This window comes from Nicotiana tabacum, chromosome 8, assembly GCF_000715075.1.
Source record: "Nicotiana tabacum cultivar K326 chromosome 8, ASM71507v2, whole genome shotgun sequence".
NCBI lineage: Eukaryota > Viridiplantae > Streptophyta > Magnoliopsida > Solanales > Solanaceae > Nicotiana > Nicotiana tabacum.
The window spans coordinates 72,723,172-72,742,311 of NC_134087.1; the positions used below are offsets into that span (position 1 = coordinate 72,723,172).

The 19,140-nt window shown below is 38.3% G+C and overlaps 1 long non-coding RNA gene across 2 annotated transcripts; it reads right to left on the bottom strand.

Annotated features, from left to right (window-relative positions):
* Window positions 1-7,123: 7,123 nt before the first annotated feature.
* LOC107813055 (uncharacterized) lies at window positions 7,124-19,140 on the bottom strand. Of its 2 annotated transcripts, none has more exons than XR_012694070.1 (4): window positions 18,954-19,140; window positions 9,261-10,308; window positions 8,848-8,916; window positions 7,124-7,385 (listed from the first exon to the last, which is right to left on the bottom strand). It is a non-coding gene; the product is annotated as an uncharacterized LOC107813055 (long non-coding RNA). The 2 variants fall into 2 exon arrangements; XR_012694069.1 differs by lacking the exon at window positions 18,954-19,140 and adding an exon at window positions 12,574-13,412.

Here is a 19,140-nt window from a genome sequence, read left to right on the forward strand (position 1 = left end):
CATCAGGGTGTCACTAGTCATGAGCATCTACTACAGATGTCTAACCACATCAAGACCAATATGGTCGGGAAAAGTCACAAGAATACATAAGGAAGAATAAAGAGGGAGAAAGCAGAGCTGCAATCGCCAGACAGCTATCTTGCTAACTCCGAAGAAACTGCCACCAAGCTCAGAAATACCCGAATCTGCACATAAGGTGCAGGGAGTAATGAGAGTACTCCAATCCAGTAAGTAATAAAAGTAAATAAAGTCTGAGCAGTAAGAAATCACGTATATCACATCATGGAACCACAGAGGGTACCGCATGTTTCCAAAAACAGGATACAAATCAAATCACTTCGTTAAACTTCCATCTTTAGTAAAATCCTTTGGAAAATATCTTTCTAACCTTTCCCATAGAGTTTTAATGAAATATATATATAGTGAAAGTGATGAAAATCATGATCGGCCCCTCGGGCAAAGCATAGTTCGTATACAGCCCCTCGGCATAACAGAAATTCACAACCATTTCATAACTTAAAACTTCAGTTTAAATGAAAGTCATTTAAAACATTTGTTCAACATTTTCAATAGAGACTCGGTCTAAAGATGAGTGAAAGCAGTAATTAAATCAACATGTGCAATAGAAACTCAATTTAAAGAGGAGCGAAAAATAGTAAGTTCATAAACTGGCCCCTCAGGTAAAGCATCACTCATGTACATGTATATACTTAGCCCCTTGGGCAAGCCTCCTAGTCACTCGTGACTCAACTCTTACCAATCAGCGCTCACACTCAGCGCTCACCCTTAATAGGTACCATATAGTAACCGCTGCGGCGTATAGCCCGATCCATATATATATAGTTGACTGCGCTCACTGGGGGTGTGCAGACTCCGAAGGGGCTCCTACAGCCCAAGCGCTATATCGTTGCGGCGTGCAGCCCGATCCATAAATATGCTGCAGCGTGCAGCCCGATCCAATATATCGCTCCAGCGTGCAGCCCGATCCATATACATATCACTGCGGCGTGCATCCCGATCCATATATATATAATCCTCATAACCAGGCCCTCAGCCTCTCTCAGTCATTAACCTCACAATCAGACTCTCGGTCTATCTCAGTCATCAACCTCACAATCAGACCCTCGGTCTATCTCAATCATCAACCTCACAATCACTCGGACCATCAGTAAAACAGGGAACGCAGCCCAAACGGTTTTCACATTTTAAGAAATAAAGTGATAAAACCAGATCTAGACAATAAACAGGTAAAACATGACTGCGGATATGCTTTCAAAACAAATAGAGTGAGGAAAAATAGTGAAAATGCCCCTAAAGTTCTCAACAGATCGGCACAAGGCCCCAAACATGGCATACAACCCAAAATATAATATTAATCTCTAAAATATGGAATATCACAAGATTTCAAATCAAATACGCGACTTAATAGTCGTACGGGACGGACCAAGTCACAATCCCTAACGGTGCACAACTCCACGCTCGTCATCTAGCGTGTGCGTCACCTCAAAGTAGTACAACGATGTGAAATCCAGGGTTTCAAACCCTCAGGACAGTATTTACAATCATTACTTACCTCGATCCGGTCCAAACTCTAGCCCACGATGCCCTTTCTGGCACAAATCGACCTCCGAATGCTCTAAATCTAGCCACAATCAGTACATAACTATTAAAATATGCTAAGGGACCCACTCGAAAATATCTAATTTACATTAAAAATCCTGAAATTGCTCAAACCCGGCTCTCGGGCTCACGTCTCGGAATCCGATAAAAATCACATCAATAAAATTCTCGTTAACTCACGAGTCTACCCATATCAAATTCATTAAAATCCGACCTCAATTGCCCATTCAAATCCCCAAAAGAATTCTCGAACTCTTCTTCCATATTTTCCCAAGTTCCACTCTAATTTCTCAAATTAAATGATGAAATTCAAGACTAAATCATGGAATTAAATCAAATATGAGTGAAGAATACTTACTCCAATTGCTCCACTAAAAATCCCATCAAATTGCACCTTCTCCTGAGCTCTCCAATGGCTTTTATGATATTGGACACAAACCCTCGATTTTAAAAATATAATTTGTCTGCCCAAATTTTTCTTTAATCGCGATCCCGAAAACATCCTCGCGATTGCGAAGAACAATTTTGCTGCCTCAATATATTACTCTACGCGACCGCGTTAACCAACATACGACCACGATACATTGATTCCTTTGAGCTAAGCGATCGTGACTGCCCCTACGCGAACGCAAAGGGTAACACTTGATTCTTCTGCCACCTTATTTTCTTCTACGAGAACGCGTCCTGGCCCTCGCGTTCGCAAATCACAATCTCTCCACTGGCCGCGATCGCGACCTTTCTTCTGCGTTTGCATAGAACAATTCTTCACCCTGCCCAACTGAGCCTATGCGACCGCGAACCCTCATACGTGATCGCAATAAACAAAAATGCCTGCAACTGAAACCAGAAAATCTGCAACTTTTCAAACATGAACTTGATTCGTTTAACCAGCCGAAACTCTCCCGAGGCCCTCGGGACCTCAACCAAACATTCCAACAAATCCCATAACATCATTCAAACTTGTTCCAACCTTCGGAATGCTCAAAACAATATCAAAACACCAAATATGCATCGGATACAAGCCTAAGAACTCCAAGAACTTCCAAATTACGCTTTTGATAAAAAAAACCAACCAAACCATGTCCGAATGACCTGAAATTTTGCAAACACATCCCAAATGATACAACGGAACTACTGTAACTTCCAGAATTCTATTCCGACCCTTATTTCAAAATCTTACCTATCAATCGGAAAACGCCAAATCTTAATTTCGCCAATTCAAGCCTAAACCTTCCACGGACCTCCAAAATGCATTCTGATCACTCTCCTAATTCCCAAATCATCTAACGGAGCTAATCAAATCATAAAAATTCCAATCCGAATCATATACAAACAACTCAAAACTTGGTCAAACCTTTCAAATTTCAAGCTTCAAACTGAGAACTATTTCTTCCAAATTCATTCTGATTACCCTGGAAATCAAAACCAACGATTCACATAAGTCATAGTATATCACACGGGGCAAGTCATGCCCGAGAGCTGGCGAGCAAAGTGCAAAAGCTCAAAACGACCGGTCAGGTCGTTACGTCCTTCCCCATTTAAACATACGTTCGTCCTCGAACGTGCCCAGAGTTGTTTCAAGAACCAACCCATCACTGAATAACCTTACCATGCACATACCCGGGGGTAATCCCATGTCACCTTATCTCATATAGGTCCGTTACACAATGTAACTGAAATCTCACAATCCAACCTAGCCCATGAACCTTAGAACTACATTTCCACTTCTAAAATCATCCACAAGATCGAAATCTCACATCTATACTCTGAATAAGCCCGAACAAGCTGTAACAACCCATACCCACAATCTTAGGTGCAATTATATGATATACCACATAACTCAAACACTTGTAGTGATAACTTCTAATCACGGCAGCTGCACACAACAACCGAATATCAATAGAAAACCTCTTATCAACTAAAGTCTCATTCTAACACCTTCATATACTGCCAATGATAAACGAAATACGCAGTAAGTCATAACCAATTCTCAGATCTACCATTCATGAAGCCACTTCTCCTTTGGCGAAGACCATAGCAAATTTCTGAGCCTAACCTTGATATTATCCTTCCAACATACTGAAATCGAATCCGTTTGTATTCATTCTACATCCCGACGATCATATCTAATTCAACACAACTACTCTGGTGGCCTGACACATTAATACCATCTAAAGCCACAACTCGTACAATCTGCACACCGATAGGCAACAATCCGAACATACTCAAATCATGAAAATGACTCAAATGAAAGAGTTGTACCGCAAGCCCACCAGTACCGCCACAACACCAGGCTGAGAACCCGTCACACATCGTAGAAACAGAACACACAAATCTAACCTGCAGGATCATACCTCCACATAGCTTCGCTCCAATGCGCGACCTCTTCCAAACACTAGTCCACATGAAAAACCTTAAGTCACTACGCTCAAAATCGATAATCGTGCGCAATATGATGTCTAAAACCAAAGCAATCCTCATAACCACAGCGAAGCAATTACATAACTTCACACAACTCGAAAGGACATAACCGATACGCCATCCACCGAGCAATGCCTAGTACTCTTCCCGCTCGAATTCCACTGAGAGGCCCCAATAACACCGCACCACATGTGCCTATAACCAACAAATCCTAATATTTTGCAACACGAAAATATAACTCATAGATCCCCTGATTACTAATAGCTCAATAACTACCGAATCAACACATCCCTCACCAATAGCAGCTCGAAGTCAACAAAGCCATCTCGATGCAGAACACCCATGCATATAGGTCTACCAATGAACCACACATCAACTTTAGTCACCCACAACAGATAAATAACCCTCTGAAGGTTCACAATGACTGAATCATAGCACATACTATCATCTGACTAACTTACCCACATCTTTACTGTCCACAACTACAAGCTAACTTGTTTATGAGAACTTTCAGTCTCCAAGTCCATAAAGCACATGAATTACCATATCTGATCCTAATTTCGCCGCTCGAATATACAACACACCTCTAATACTCAATCATCCCATGAGAGGTATACCTATAATTCTTCTGAGCCACCAAGCAAACTCGAATATCATCAGTCGATCAAACAAGATAGTGCCGCAATACCGATAAAGCATCCATAAATCAAACATATTGCCCTTTCTGAAATGTTATACTGTCATCAAGCCACACCAATTAGTGATCTCATTTATCCAGTCACCTGAAGCTACCCATGCTATCTAAGAATTTGTGACCTTCATTTCAAATCTGAATCGTGACCTTACTCATGCAAATCTCAATCCTACACAACATACCGCATAAATTGTACCATCCTAAGATAACCACGACAACTTCATATCTCTTCCAATCCACAAGCAACTATGTACTCTACTAGCCAAGAACTTCCTATTGATCCCATCTAGAAGAAAATCACTATACATCCCATGCTCCTCACGCCAATAGGAAATATATACCTCTCTAACTATGGTGGAAACCATCTAGAACTCTCCGAATTCCATTTGCACAAAACTAAATCGTCAGGATTAAATCCTTCTAACTCAACCGAGATACGTAGGTCACTAAAACCCAAGAGAATTGTCGTGAAACACCTGTAAAAACTCATTACCTCATAAGCATCCAAAGAACTAATCATATCCTTACCAAACCGACTCGGCCTACTACCAAGCTATCTCATCTATCCGAGTTTCATTCTGATTTACCTTCAACTTGATACTCATTCTTGCTACAACATCACCATTCCTCAATCCAGACTTATCACACGAGACCCAAGCATAAAACCACACCGTCTAAGGCTCATAACCCGCTAAATACCCTCTTAAATATCCTCAAAGCAAAATATTCGAAATACTCTACTCTGAAGAGACTTCATGCGAATCTAAATCTATTACATTTATCTTCCTAATGCTGATGTATATAAAATTCCCTAATTGATATCAAAATACCACAAATCTTGACACCCTCCAAATGCAAACCTCGGTTTCTAGCCAAAAGTACAACTTGAAGATCTCCAATTATTACAGGTAAAATCTTAAACACATTAGAACCATTTTCTAGAGTCATCCACTCTACTCAAACTGCAATTAGTCTGATCAAATGAACCGAGCCACTTGTGCCTCATTAGCACTCCGACACCGCAGAATGTAACCTCACCTTAATGCAGCCAAGCAACTTCCTGCCCCATGCCCCGAGCATCCTTCACCAATAACCACTCAAGACACTCTGTGATTCTCATACACTTATGAATCATGACATAACCTTTGTCAACATTTTCCTGTACTCGAGCCATCCTCGGTCTCAATCTTCGTAAGCCATAACTGATTCACCTGCACGCCTCAAACTAGAACCAACATAGCACATAACTGTGCAATCAACTAATTAATAGCGGACTCCCCACTTGGCTCGAAGCCATAAACCAAAACACACACAATAACTCATAACACATATACTTTATTGCTGCCATAATACCATAGTGAGATTAAACTCAATCCTTCATAAACTCGTGAAACACAGACCATCTGGTACTTTAAATCTTCTGCAAATCTCGTATTCACTCTCGTAGCAGAAAAGCCTACTCTCTTGAGCAACCCAAATTCGAATTGTAACACATATATTTCCCTGGTAACAGAGATCTTTCAATAAATGACATAAGGGATTATGCAAACTTCAGAACAATCCGCAGGAGATAACCCACCTGCGTCGCCTCAACTAACATCTCTTTGTACCCTTCCACCGTCATAGATATTACGCAGTCACTTAATCTTCCTGAGTCTGAACTCACAGCACAACATGAAATCCACTTTACTCCCCCAACTAGAAAACATGAAAAGATTCTGCACACACCCATAACTCGGGACTATACCTTAAATCAAGATGGAAATCAAGCACCTAATAGTTCTTCTATCCTCCAGTAGACCCTTCTTGTTGCTTCCAAATCATATAGATACATCTCGCAGTCATAACATACTCATCACATAGACATGCAGCCATCACTTCTACTAATAGGGGCACTACCGAACGTATAAGTTCAAAAACACTTGCTCACACAAGCAGCACCTTGGTGCTCAAGCTGCAGGCAAAACCTAGCCTCAAGTCCTCCGGACTGGCCCCAACATCAACGCACAGACAAATCACATCTCGCCCCTCGATCGGGGAATCACAAGCCATCGACGCACATCTGATACTGAGCGCTCATGCGCGCATATGAATGCGTGGAAGGAAATCAAAGGGTTACACTCCAAGCTGAATCAAGGATGCACGATAAGAATTCAAGAATGTGAAGTTTTTCCTAAAGGTTCTGCAGCCTCCCAAGGATAAGTACAGATGTCTCCGTACCGATCCGTGAGATTCTACTAAACCTGCTCATGACTCATAAGACCTATGTTACTTAGGCTCTCATTCCAACTTGTCACGACCCAAAACCGACCAGGTCGTGATGGCGTCTATCGTGAAACAAGGCCAGCCGACACAACTCCTGAATCAACCATTATTCAATAAAAGTTATTTTTAAGCCTTTAATTAAACAAATGTTTCATAATATAAGTCTAAATGAACAGTGCGGAAATAACATACAAGCCCGACATCGGGGTGTCACTAGTCATAAGCATCTACTACAGTTGTTTAACCACATCAAGACCAATAGGGTCAGGAAAAGTCACAAGAATACATAAGGAAGAATAAAGAGGGAGAAAGCAGAGCCGTGATCGCCAGGCAGCTACCTTGCTATCTCCGATGAAACTGCCGCCAAGCTCAGAAATACCTGAATCTGCATACAACGTGCAAGGAGTAATGTGAGTACTCCAACCCAGTAAATAATAAAAGTAAACAAAGTCTGAGCAGTAAGAAATCACGTAAACCACATCATGCCACAGAGGATACCACATGTTTCCAAAAAAAAGAAAAAGGATACAAATCAAATCACATCGTTAAACTTCCATCTTCAGTAAAATCCTTTGGAAAATATCTTTCTAACCTTTCCCATAGAGGTTTAATGAAATATATATATCGTGAAAGTGATGAAAATCATAATATATATATATATATATATATATTAATGAAAGAACATGATCGGCCCCTCGGGCAAAGCATAGTTCGTATACAGCCCCTCGGCATAACAGAAATTCACAACCATTTCATAACTTAAAATATCAGTTTAAATGAAAGTCATTTAAAACATTTGTTCAACATTTTCAATAGAGGTTAGGTCTAAAGATGAGTAAAAGTAGTAATTAAATCAACATGTTCAATAGAAACTCACTTTAAAGAGGAGTGAAACACAGTAAGTTCATAAACTGGCCCCTCAGGCAAACATCACTCATGTACATGTATATACCTAGCCCCTCGGGCAAGCCTCCCAGTCACTCGTGACTCAACTCTTACCAATTAGCGCTCACATTCAGCACTCACACTCAATAGGTACCATATAGTAACCGCTGCGGCGTGCAGTCCGATAAATATATCGTTGCGGCGTGCAGCCCGATCCATATATATAGTCGACTGCGCTCATTGGGGGTGTGCAGACTCCGGAGGGGCTCCTACAGCCCAAGCGTTATATCGTTGCGGCGTGCAGCCCGATCCATCATATCGTTGTAGCGTGCAGCCCGATCCATATATTGTTGTTGCGTGCAGCCCATATATATATATATATATATATATGGGGCTGCACCAGCCCGATCCATTAATATATAATCCTCACAACCAGGCCGTCGACCCCTCTCAGGCATTAACCTCACAATCAAACCCTCGATCTATCTCAGTCATCAACCTCACAATCAGAACCTCGGTCTATCTCAGTCATCAACCTCACAATCACTCGGACCATCAGTAAAATAGGGAACTCAGCCCAAACAGTTTACACATTTTAAGAAGTAAATTGATAAAACAAGATTTAGACAATAAATAGGTAAAATATGGTTGAGGATATGCTTTCAAAACAAATAGAGTGAGGAAAAATAGTGAAAATGCCCCTAAAGGCCTCAACAGGTCGGCACAAGGCCCCAAACATGGCATACAACCCAAAATATAATATCAATCTCTAAAATATGGAATATCACAAGATTTCAAAGCAAATACGCGACTTAACAGTCGTACGGGACGGACAAAGTCACAATCCCTAACGGTGCACGACTCCACACGCGTCATCTAGCTTGTGTGTCACCTCAAAGTAGCACAACGATGTGAAATCCAGGGTTTCAAACCTCAGGACAGCATTTACAATCATTACTTACCTCGATCCGGTCCAAACTCTAGCCTGCGATGCCCTTGCCTGCACGAATCGACCTCCGGATGCTCCAAATCTAGCCAAAAATCAGTACATAACCATTAAAATATGCTAAGGGAACAAAGCCTACTCGAAAATATCCAATTTACATAAAAAAAATTCTGAAATTGCTCAAACCCAGCCCCAGGCCCACGTCTCAGAGTCCGATAAAAATTACATAAATAAAATCCTCATTCACTCACGAGTCTACCCATATAAAATTCATTAAAATCCAACCTCAATTGCCCATTTAAATCCCCAAAAGAATTCTCAAACTCTTCTTCCATTTTTCCCCAATTTTCACTCTAATTTCTCAAATTAAATGATGAAATTCAAGACTAAATCATGGAATTAAATCAAATATAAGTGAAGAATACTTACCCCAATTGCTCCACTGAAAATCCCATCAAATTGTACCTTCTCTTGAGCTCTCCAATGGCTTTTATGATATTGGACTCAAACCCTCGATTTTAAAAATATAATCTGTCTGCCCAGATTTTTCCTTAATCGCGATCGCGGAAACATCCTCGCGATCGCGAAGAACAATCTTGTTGCCTCGATATATTCCTCTACACGACCGCGTTAACCAACATGCGAACACGATACATTGATTCCTCTGAGCTACGCGATCGCGACTGCCCCTACGCGAAGGGTAACACCTGATTCTTCTGCCACCTTATTTCTTCTACGCGAACGCATCCTGGCCCTCGCGTTCGCAAATCACAATCTCTCCACTGACTACGATCGCGACCTTTCTTCTGCGATTGCATAGAACAATTTTTCACCCTGCCCAACTGAGCCTACACGATCTCAAACCCTCGTACGCGATCGCAATGAACAAAAATGCCTGCAACTGAAACCTAAAAATCTGCAACTTTTCAAACATGAACTTGATTCGTTTAATTACCCGAAACTCCCCCGAGGCCCTCGGGACCTCAACCAAACATTCCAACATATCCCATAACATCATTCAAACTTGTTCCAACCTTCGGAACGCTCAAAACAACATCAAAACACCAAATTTGCATCAGATTCAAGCCTAAGAACTCCAAGAACTTCTAAATTACGCTTTTGATCAAAAATCCAACCAATCCACGTCCGAATGACCCAAAATTTTGCGCACACATCCCAAATGATACAATGGAACTACTGCAACTTTCGGAATTCCATTCCGACCCCTATTCCAAAATCTCGCCTACCAACCGGAAATCGCCAAAATCTTAATTTCGCTAATTCAAGCATAAACCTTCCACGGACCTCCAAAATGCATTTCGATCACGATCCTAAGTCCCAAATCATCTAACGGAGCTAACCAAATCATAAAAATTCCAATCCGAGATTATATACAAACAAGTCAAAACTTGGTCAAACCTTTCAAATTTCAAGCTTCAAACTGAGAACTGTTTCTTCGAAATTCATTCCGATTACCCTAAAAACCAAAACCAACGATTCACATAAGTCATAGTATATCACACGGGGCAAGTCGTGCCCGAAAACTGACAAGCGAAGTGCAAAAGCCCAAAACGACCGGTCGGATCGTTACACTCAGGCTCAACCCGAGACACCAATTAATAACTATAATAAAACGTACATTATTAACATCTTTAATATTATAAGTATACAGTAGAATCCAACAAAATAACTTGTGATTTCGCAAGTGAAATTGGGTACCATTAAAGAAGAAATTATCAGACAGGATTAACCACTCCTAAAAAATTTATTCTATTACAACATCAACTTACAAATTCCATAACTTAAAAAAACAAAGAAAAAAGCAAAAACTAACAAAATAATTCTAACGAAAGCATTTACAAACTTTTCTAGAAAAGTAAAAACAATGAAAATCAAACTTGGACACGCGCGTCTCTCTCATGTTTATCTCACTGCATGATTTTGTATTCTGTTGTCGTTCTAAAGTATGACTAGAATTTCCAACTTATAAGAGAGACCACATTATTAGACGCCAGCAAATGATCAATTGGAAAAGATGTAAAAAATACATTCAGTAAAAAAAATGGATTCTATCTCAAATCTAAAGAAGACTGTCACACCTCCTTTTTTACTACATTCCCGGAGGAGGGCGTAAAGGAGTTTTTCCATTTAAAGGACAATCGGAACGGGATTTATTATTGAGATTTCAGAGTCGCCACTTGGGAGATTAATGGTGTCTCAAGTCACCGGTTGAATCACAAATCGAGGAAAAACATGACTCTGTTACAGTCTGCGAACCAAAAATTCGAGTAAGGAATTTTGTTAACCCGGGAGAAGGTGTTAGGCATTCCCGAGTTCCGTGGTTCTAGCACGGTCGCTTAACTGTTGCATTTGATTTTATCTGATTTTAATACCTGCTAGCTTATGTGCCTTTTATTCGTAAACCGCTTTTTATCATTATTTATTTTAAAAGAATTGCGACGACGTGAAAACGTGTTTCGAACCGCGTCGCAATCAATGCACCTGTGGTTGTCAACACATTTCGACTTCGTCGAGATTTGGATTTGGGTCGCATCAATGCGCACCCGAGTTTAAGAAGGTAATTTAATTAAAATCGCGCCTAAAGATTCTAACGTAATATTATTTTGGGGAAGGCCGTGAAGTTCGCTAAATGGCCCTCCCAAATTCTAATCATTTTTAATAACCATTTATTGAGGGCCCCACATTTATTTATTTTTGTTCGGTGAGGCTTGTCTCAATTTGTGAACCTCTTTTCTATCATTATTTATTTTATAAGAATTACGATGTCGTGAAAACGCGTTTCGAACCCCGTCGCAATCAATGCGCCCGTGATTGTCAACACATTTCGACTTCATCGAGATTTGGATTTGGGTCGCATCAATGCGCACCCGAATTTAAGAAAATAATTTTTAATAGCACTCCTAAAGCAACTACGCACTTCCAAATTTGCGAGGGCCATGGAAATTCAACTAATGGCACGCCTCGATTGAGATTTACGTATCATGACCATGCCACGGGAACCGTACCCATGACCACAATAATTTAAAATTAATCGCGCCTAAAGCAGGCTACGATGTTCATATGTTCTTCATCTCCTAAGCCATAAGGGAGCGGACAAACAGTGAATGACATGAATGAAGGAGTTAAATACGCTGAAGGATTATCATCAACCAAACACATTAATAACCTTAGATAAAAACAAAGCTCACGTGACTAGGAGCAACAGATCTTAGCACTAATATTAATAATAAAACTAACTAAATTATCACCTTTAGTTATTAAGAAATTGAAAATACATTGAGGATTAATCAATATATTTGACCGGAAGCAACAAGTATTTATAACATTCAAACTAAACATTTGAAGCCAAATTTGCTCCTTTAATACTGTCATTTGACAACTTTTGGAATTCTACTACAATTTTGAGCACAATTTCTAAGACAACTCGTAACATTTCAAAATGGAGAAGAACAACAACTAATAATATATATTGTAGTTTCAAAATACGTAAAGTATAATGAAAATTCCGTTTACTTACAATTACTTCAACATTCAGTTGATTGTACATTAGATATGATTTCCAAAGAACAAATAAGATATTCATCGACAAAAATTCCAACAAACAGATGAATAATTCCAACAATTGTACAACATGTCACTTTAGGCTACAAGTGTAAAATAAACTCAAATTAAACACCAAGTACATGTAATGTATCAATAAGAGTGATTAAGAAAATCGGACCTTTATTGCTTCAAAGCTAAAAATTGCAAATCAATCGGGTTAAACCAAGCAACAATCCTCAGACTGACACACCGAAATTAACAAACCGGAACCTCGTCGGCGATCCAAAACGCGACAACTTGTCAAGTACGAGCGAGAACTTGGACTGAAACTCAGCTCGACTAAGACGCCAAATCGACTCCGTCTGGTGTCGTACGTGAGTGAATCAGTTCCGGCAAAAGGACGACGGTGGTGAATTTGGTTTTGGTGCTTGACGACGAAATAGGTGGAGCCACAGTGGGGACCTGCTTCAGAAGCTATGCTTTGATCTTTTCTCTTCAAAGTATTCTTGAGTAAATTCTCATTTTGAAGTGGAAATTACAGTGCATTTGTATAAAATTTCTTTGTCTTCTCCCCTCTATCCGTTGTTGCTCACTATCCTCCCTGTTTCTATGTGTGTGTGTATTATATAGATGGGTAGGTGTGATGATTTTAATGTGAAGGGGGGGTCTTGTGTGGGGGAGTTTTATTTGGGGAGAAGGTGTTATGTGAGGTAATATTTTGGGGGGAAGGTTTTAGGTGGGGAAATATTTTGGGGGGAAGGTCTTAGGTGGGGAGAAATGATTTGGGGGAAAATATTTTGGGGAAGGTTCTTCCCTTTTTTTTTACTCCCAATTTCTTTTTATCTTCCTCTTTTTGTATTTTATTTAGTTATTTTGTACTTTATTTTCTGATTTTGTTAAATGCTAAATTAAGAACCAAAACTCAAATTGACTCTAAAATTATACTTCCAATTTCCAATTACACTAATTCCCTATTTTAAATGCAAACTAAACAGATTAAAACTAAAAAAATGCAAAAAAGACCATTTTTGTTATTTTCATTTTCCTAAAAGTAACTCACTATTAATTTATCCTAAAATGTAAAATTAAATTCTAAATGCAAATGCCAAGTATTTTGGTATTTATTATTTTGATTTTGAAATATTAAAATGCATGAAATGCAACTAAAAAAGAAAAAAAATTCCTAAAAAAAATCAAATAAAAATTATTTAAACTTATTTTAGGAGTTATCTTTATATAGGACAAAAATCACATGCTTACAAAGACTACTTCATAGTTCCCATCCAATTAAGCTCAAGAAACAGTAAGTTATGAAATCCTTCAAACCGAGTGGAAACACTGGAATACTAGTAGTGATTGGGTTAATCAATGACTAGACCTTCATTAGTTACAACCAATTATTTATGATTTTTCCGAATGTCGGCCGGGTATTTCAAATTGAGGTGATGATTGACATTTTTGATCAATTTATTCAATTTCTAACTTCTTTTCCCACTAACTAAAAGACAAAATTTGAGACTTTTTGAGTGAAAGAGGTAGAAATTGATGACTAGAAAAATTTAAGGGGAATATCTCTTGATAATTTGACTCTTGATAATGTACAACTTTTCCAGAAAAGTAAAAACAATGAAAATCAAAGTTCCTTTACTTTCCTCAACCAGAAAAGACGCCACTAAATAGTGTTGATACCCAATTTTTTCCTCACATTTTTAAAATATACAAATATACTTCTAAAATAGTGCATATGCATCATCACTTGATTTTAAGACATATACAAACATTTTTCATAATTTTCTATAATTTAAAGGAGTTTTAAATCAATTTATTCCTATATTTTACTATATAAATATTCGCTAATTGCATCATAAATTATTTTATTTATCATTTAATTTCATCATTTACACCCAGATTAGGTTTTAAATACTTTAACATATTTATCATAAATACATTTGCATTTTTAAAGGCTAGAATTGTACATTTGCAATAATAGCCCATATATACTTATAATTTTCATATTCATGCAAAAAAAAAATTATATTTTTACAGTGTTGAATAATTATTGTTACTCATTTTTTATGCATAAATAATATTTTACTATTTTATTTGTCATTTTACAAATTATTTTATTAATTAAAAATGGGTATTAAAAACCTGGCATGATTTTATTTCAATTTTGGCCTTAATTTTGACCCAATACCCAGCCCAATCTCAACCTAAACCTACCCAGCCCAAAACTAAACGCCCTACCCGGCCCCAATCTCATTTAATTTCGGTCGTTGATCATAGAGATCAACGGCCACAATTGGCCCCTTCCTTTTTTTAGTCCCAAACGACCCCCCAAACCCTCTCATTTCTCACCAACCGCCGCCCTGAAATCCCTTTCCTCTCAAAAGCTCTCAAACCCTAACCCTAATTTACCCACATCGCCGGTCATCTGCTGCCTTTCATGGTGTTTCCCCACCACCACCACCAGGCCTCTAATGGCCTCCCTCACGCTGGTCTTGCCATCTCTAAGGTCCTCGAGGGATCAGGGTCAGTACGCTTTCATCTCTGGCCCTTTCTCGCCTGTTTCAGACTGTTTCGGTTTGGTTCCAAGTAAGATCTCCCAATATCGTCATGAATCTAGGGGTTTCTAAGCTTGCTTCTTCATCTATGTGATTGTTCTTCAAGAAACCCTAATTTCTTCATTCTAAACTTCTTAGATCTGTACAGATCTGAGATGGTTTGAACCTATTTAATATGAGTTTTATAATAACCTTTTGATTCTTTACAAGAATTGTCTGATATTTTAATTATTTTTCATCTTTCTCTATACTAGGGTTTCCGAAATTTCTTTTTCCAAAACATTTGATGATTTGGGTGTTTAATCTTCTGTTTTTTATATGTTTTAACCGATTTTGTTAGGTTTTCTCTAACTTTAACTCGTTTACACTAAAAGCCCTAATTTTTTCGACTCCTTTGTTTGTTTTCTGAGTTACTTGTGTACTGCCTTTTTTCTTGCCTTGGTTCTTGTGATTTCTCTTTAGCCATTTAGATGTCTCGTGATTTTCTTATCCTAATATACCTCTACTAAGTTCTTGGTTCAACTTTTCTACTTATTATATATATCTATGTTTATTCTGACTATTCTTTTCTTGCTTTATTTAAGTTGTCTGCGATATTTGCTGACTCTTTACGTGATTTTCTCCTTAGTTAAAACCTTGATTATTCTGAAGTTCTTATTTTCAGTTTAAATTGAGCCCTTTTCCCTAACAAAGTCCTTGATTCTCATTACTATACTCAGTTTAATTCAACTTCTTGCCTTAATTAGTTTCCTCTTACCTTATTTGTTATTTACTGATTCGTGCTAACTATTTCCTTAATTGGACCCCTGTTCATTCACCCCTAATTGCCTTACTTGATTTCCTTCCTTAAAATATCTGTCATGCTCTTACCGTTGATTGATTATCCCTTGATTCAAGGGAAGACTTACTGATTTTACATGTGATTGATTCCATGAATTTTTCTAATTGCTACTTAATTGATCCCTTACCTTATTTTGTTTAACTCTTGATTACTATATAAAATCCCTCTTATTTTAACTGCTGGACACGAACAATATTTCAGAAACTATCACCTTACACTCTAAAAGGCTCTCTCTCTGCTCTCTTTGCTCTCTTTTCTACTTGTGATCTCTGTTATTCTAGTCGGCTGCAAGCCAAGGCTGGGAATTGCACAACACCTTGCTCACACCTTGTGTTTTCTTTCTTTATCTAGGTATACTTCTGATTAATTTTTAAGAATCAAAACCTATGTGTTTATGTACTACTTTAGTTTATATGACCTGATGTCCATTCTTGCTTCTGTTTACTGCTCACCCAGCTCAAATCTATGATCAACATGTTTCCACTATGCTTGCTTGCTTGCTGTCTTGTTTGACAGATCTACATATGTAACTAGGCCTGTTTGACTAACTACTATTTTTTCTAAACTTTGCTTCTATATAATTAGCATGCCTTCATTTGTTAATATTTGTTTAGCATGCCCATCTAAGTCTTTGTATGTTCTGCCTCACTCCTGTTAAGTTAATTACTCTCCCTAGAATGGCTTCAACATGCTTCTACTGTAATCTTTGCTGCATTCTACCTAACCTACTAGTTCTATAGAACGCTTCAAACTCTATTTATCTTGTTGTTTGTGTGTTCCATTGAGGTGTATTCTCTATGTTCCCAACCCCTCTTCCCTTGTGTGAAAGTTGTTCCTAAAGCTTGTTTTGTTCTATGACTTGTGCTCTGATTGCAAATTATTTCTTTACACTTTCCTCAAACTGTTTTATCACCAAAATCAGCACTGTTTTTTTTCAGAAATTCTTTTCAATCTTAAGACCTTTCTTTATATTATCTATTAAACTCTTTCAAACCATTATGCACTTCCACTTACTCTTAGAATACTAGGTCTTGTCCCTCTAATATGTGTACTGCCTTGAGACCCTTAAGATCTCTCTGAACTCTGGCATGTCAGGGCTGGCATTTCCACACTACACCTAATTCAGTTATTATTTGAGAAGGGTCTAGGTGTGAGCACTGCCCAGGATCCTTAAGGTCCTTAGGGAACTCTGACACACCTAGGCATGAATTTGGCTATGGAACTTTGGCATTTGAGACTACTGGAGGCTTGGAAATCATTTGGGACTACCTCAAGCTCCCTATAGATTAATTTTCTGTCTATTTATGTATTTTTCAATTCATTAGTCTGTAATAATTAATTGTAAACAAACAGTGGGGTGATTAGTGAAAAAAGGGAGGGTAGTTGTATATTGTATGTAAAATTGGGTAGATACCATGCCTATAAGGTCTTTATTGATTCAAATGTGTTTGTTAGATAACATGCCTATAGGATCTGCTTCGGTTTAAAATAAGTTCTGGTTGCTTTACTTCCACACAATTAGAAGTCATGCCTATAGGATCTAAACTGGCTTTAATAATAGAGATCATACTTATAGGGTTAAAATCAGCTCTGATAAAAATTATCCCTATAGGGGTTTCACTTTGGTTAAATGAATGATGTTTGTTTCACCTTATGTTGAACTAGAAATCATGCCTATAGGACTTAAAACCAGTTTAGTTAGAAAAACAGTTTAATTCATGTTAGTTTATTCTGAATCAGTTTAATTTACTAATTTGTCCGCTTCCTTAATAAGTTTTCAAATGCTGCCTTAATTAATATTGCTAGAAAGCATGCCTATAGGATCTCATATTGTCCGTTTAAAAATCGTTTACTGTTTTACTGCATTCCTGGTCAATAATAGATATCATGCTCATAGGACATTACTGTTATACGTTTAGGCAAGCTTGTAGGGCGATTAAAATTCTGCAAACAATAAAATTGCATCTTGTTATCTGTGACTGCTCATAATCAATGGGTCTAAAATCAGTAGGCAAGCTGAATAGGTCTTCGACACTTTGGTCCAAATTCAGTACTGCCCATTCTCTGCTCACCTAGATATCATGCTCTAAAGTTTTCTCTTAAATACTTGAAACTGTTGTTTGAGACGTGCACTTACTTGTTCGGTTTGTGGAGGTAATGTGAGCCTTTAATTGTTCCCTCTTTAAATGTAGTCCTAATTGTTTTGGTTGACCCGTAGATTTTATCCTTTAAATACCTTAGGATGGTCTAAAACTACCTAAATTAGAGGTCCTAAATACCTCCAGGGCCACAAGGAAGGGACAGGTAGTGCACGCATAGGGTATCTTTTAAGATTGCTAGAACGCTTTAGGTTGTGACCAAGGGGAGGGAATTGGGTAGTAAGGATATGATGACTACGCGCTAATGTCACGTGTATCCCCTCATTGAGGAGTGATTACAAGGCATTGTGTGGGTATGATCCTGTAGGCTAACCAACCTAGGACCCCTTTTCCCAACTCCCGGTGTTTAAATGAGTTTACTTTCTTTACATATGTGCAAATTGTTCAAACCCTTTTCCCTTACTTTCATTACTTGAACCATACATGTCAAAAACATGCCTTTATTTGCGAGTGTGTGTTAAAACTGTTTATTTATTAAAATGACTAATTCACATAGTTTATGTTCGGCCAGGACCCACCGTTGTGGACCCCGAGGGGCGCCTAACACCTTCCCCTCAAGGTTATTCGAGTCCTTATCCAAATCTCTGGTAATGCAAACTAGTTCATGAGTTAATTGATCTAGGTGCCCTAACACACCATAATCTGTTAGGTGACGACTCTTCAAATACCCAATTCCCAAAAGGAAACGAGTTATCTCCCCTGATGAATGTCGAAACCTGGACTTTTCCCGTCAAGAAGGGAAAAAAGGGGGCGCGACAAATAGCAGCAAGAGAAACTTCAGTTTGAGGTATAAAAACCCTCTTCTCAAAAATCATATCTTCTCCAATTCTCATCTTTTTTCTAGTCCAAAAATTTTGAGTTGTATCATAAAAAGAAAAAAAAATAGAATAGATTCCATAGATCGCAAATTAAGAAGAAGAGTACACATTAAACTAAATCAAAAGCTCAAAGTACCAGACATTGAGTAGAAATGAATTCAAAAGCGAGAACTCACCAGATTCTGAGGTTGAACACAGTGGAAGAGATCGAAGAATTGAACACCAGATGCAAGATCTTAGTTTAGCAAAATAATGAAAAGAGAAAACCTAGTTGCAGTGGAAACTAAGAAATTGGGGAAAACCGAAAAAGTAATAGAACGGGGAAAACTATTTTGGCACGTTTGTTTTGGCGAAAAACTATTT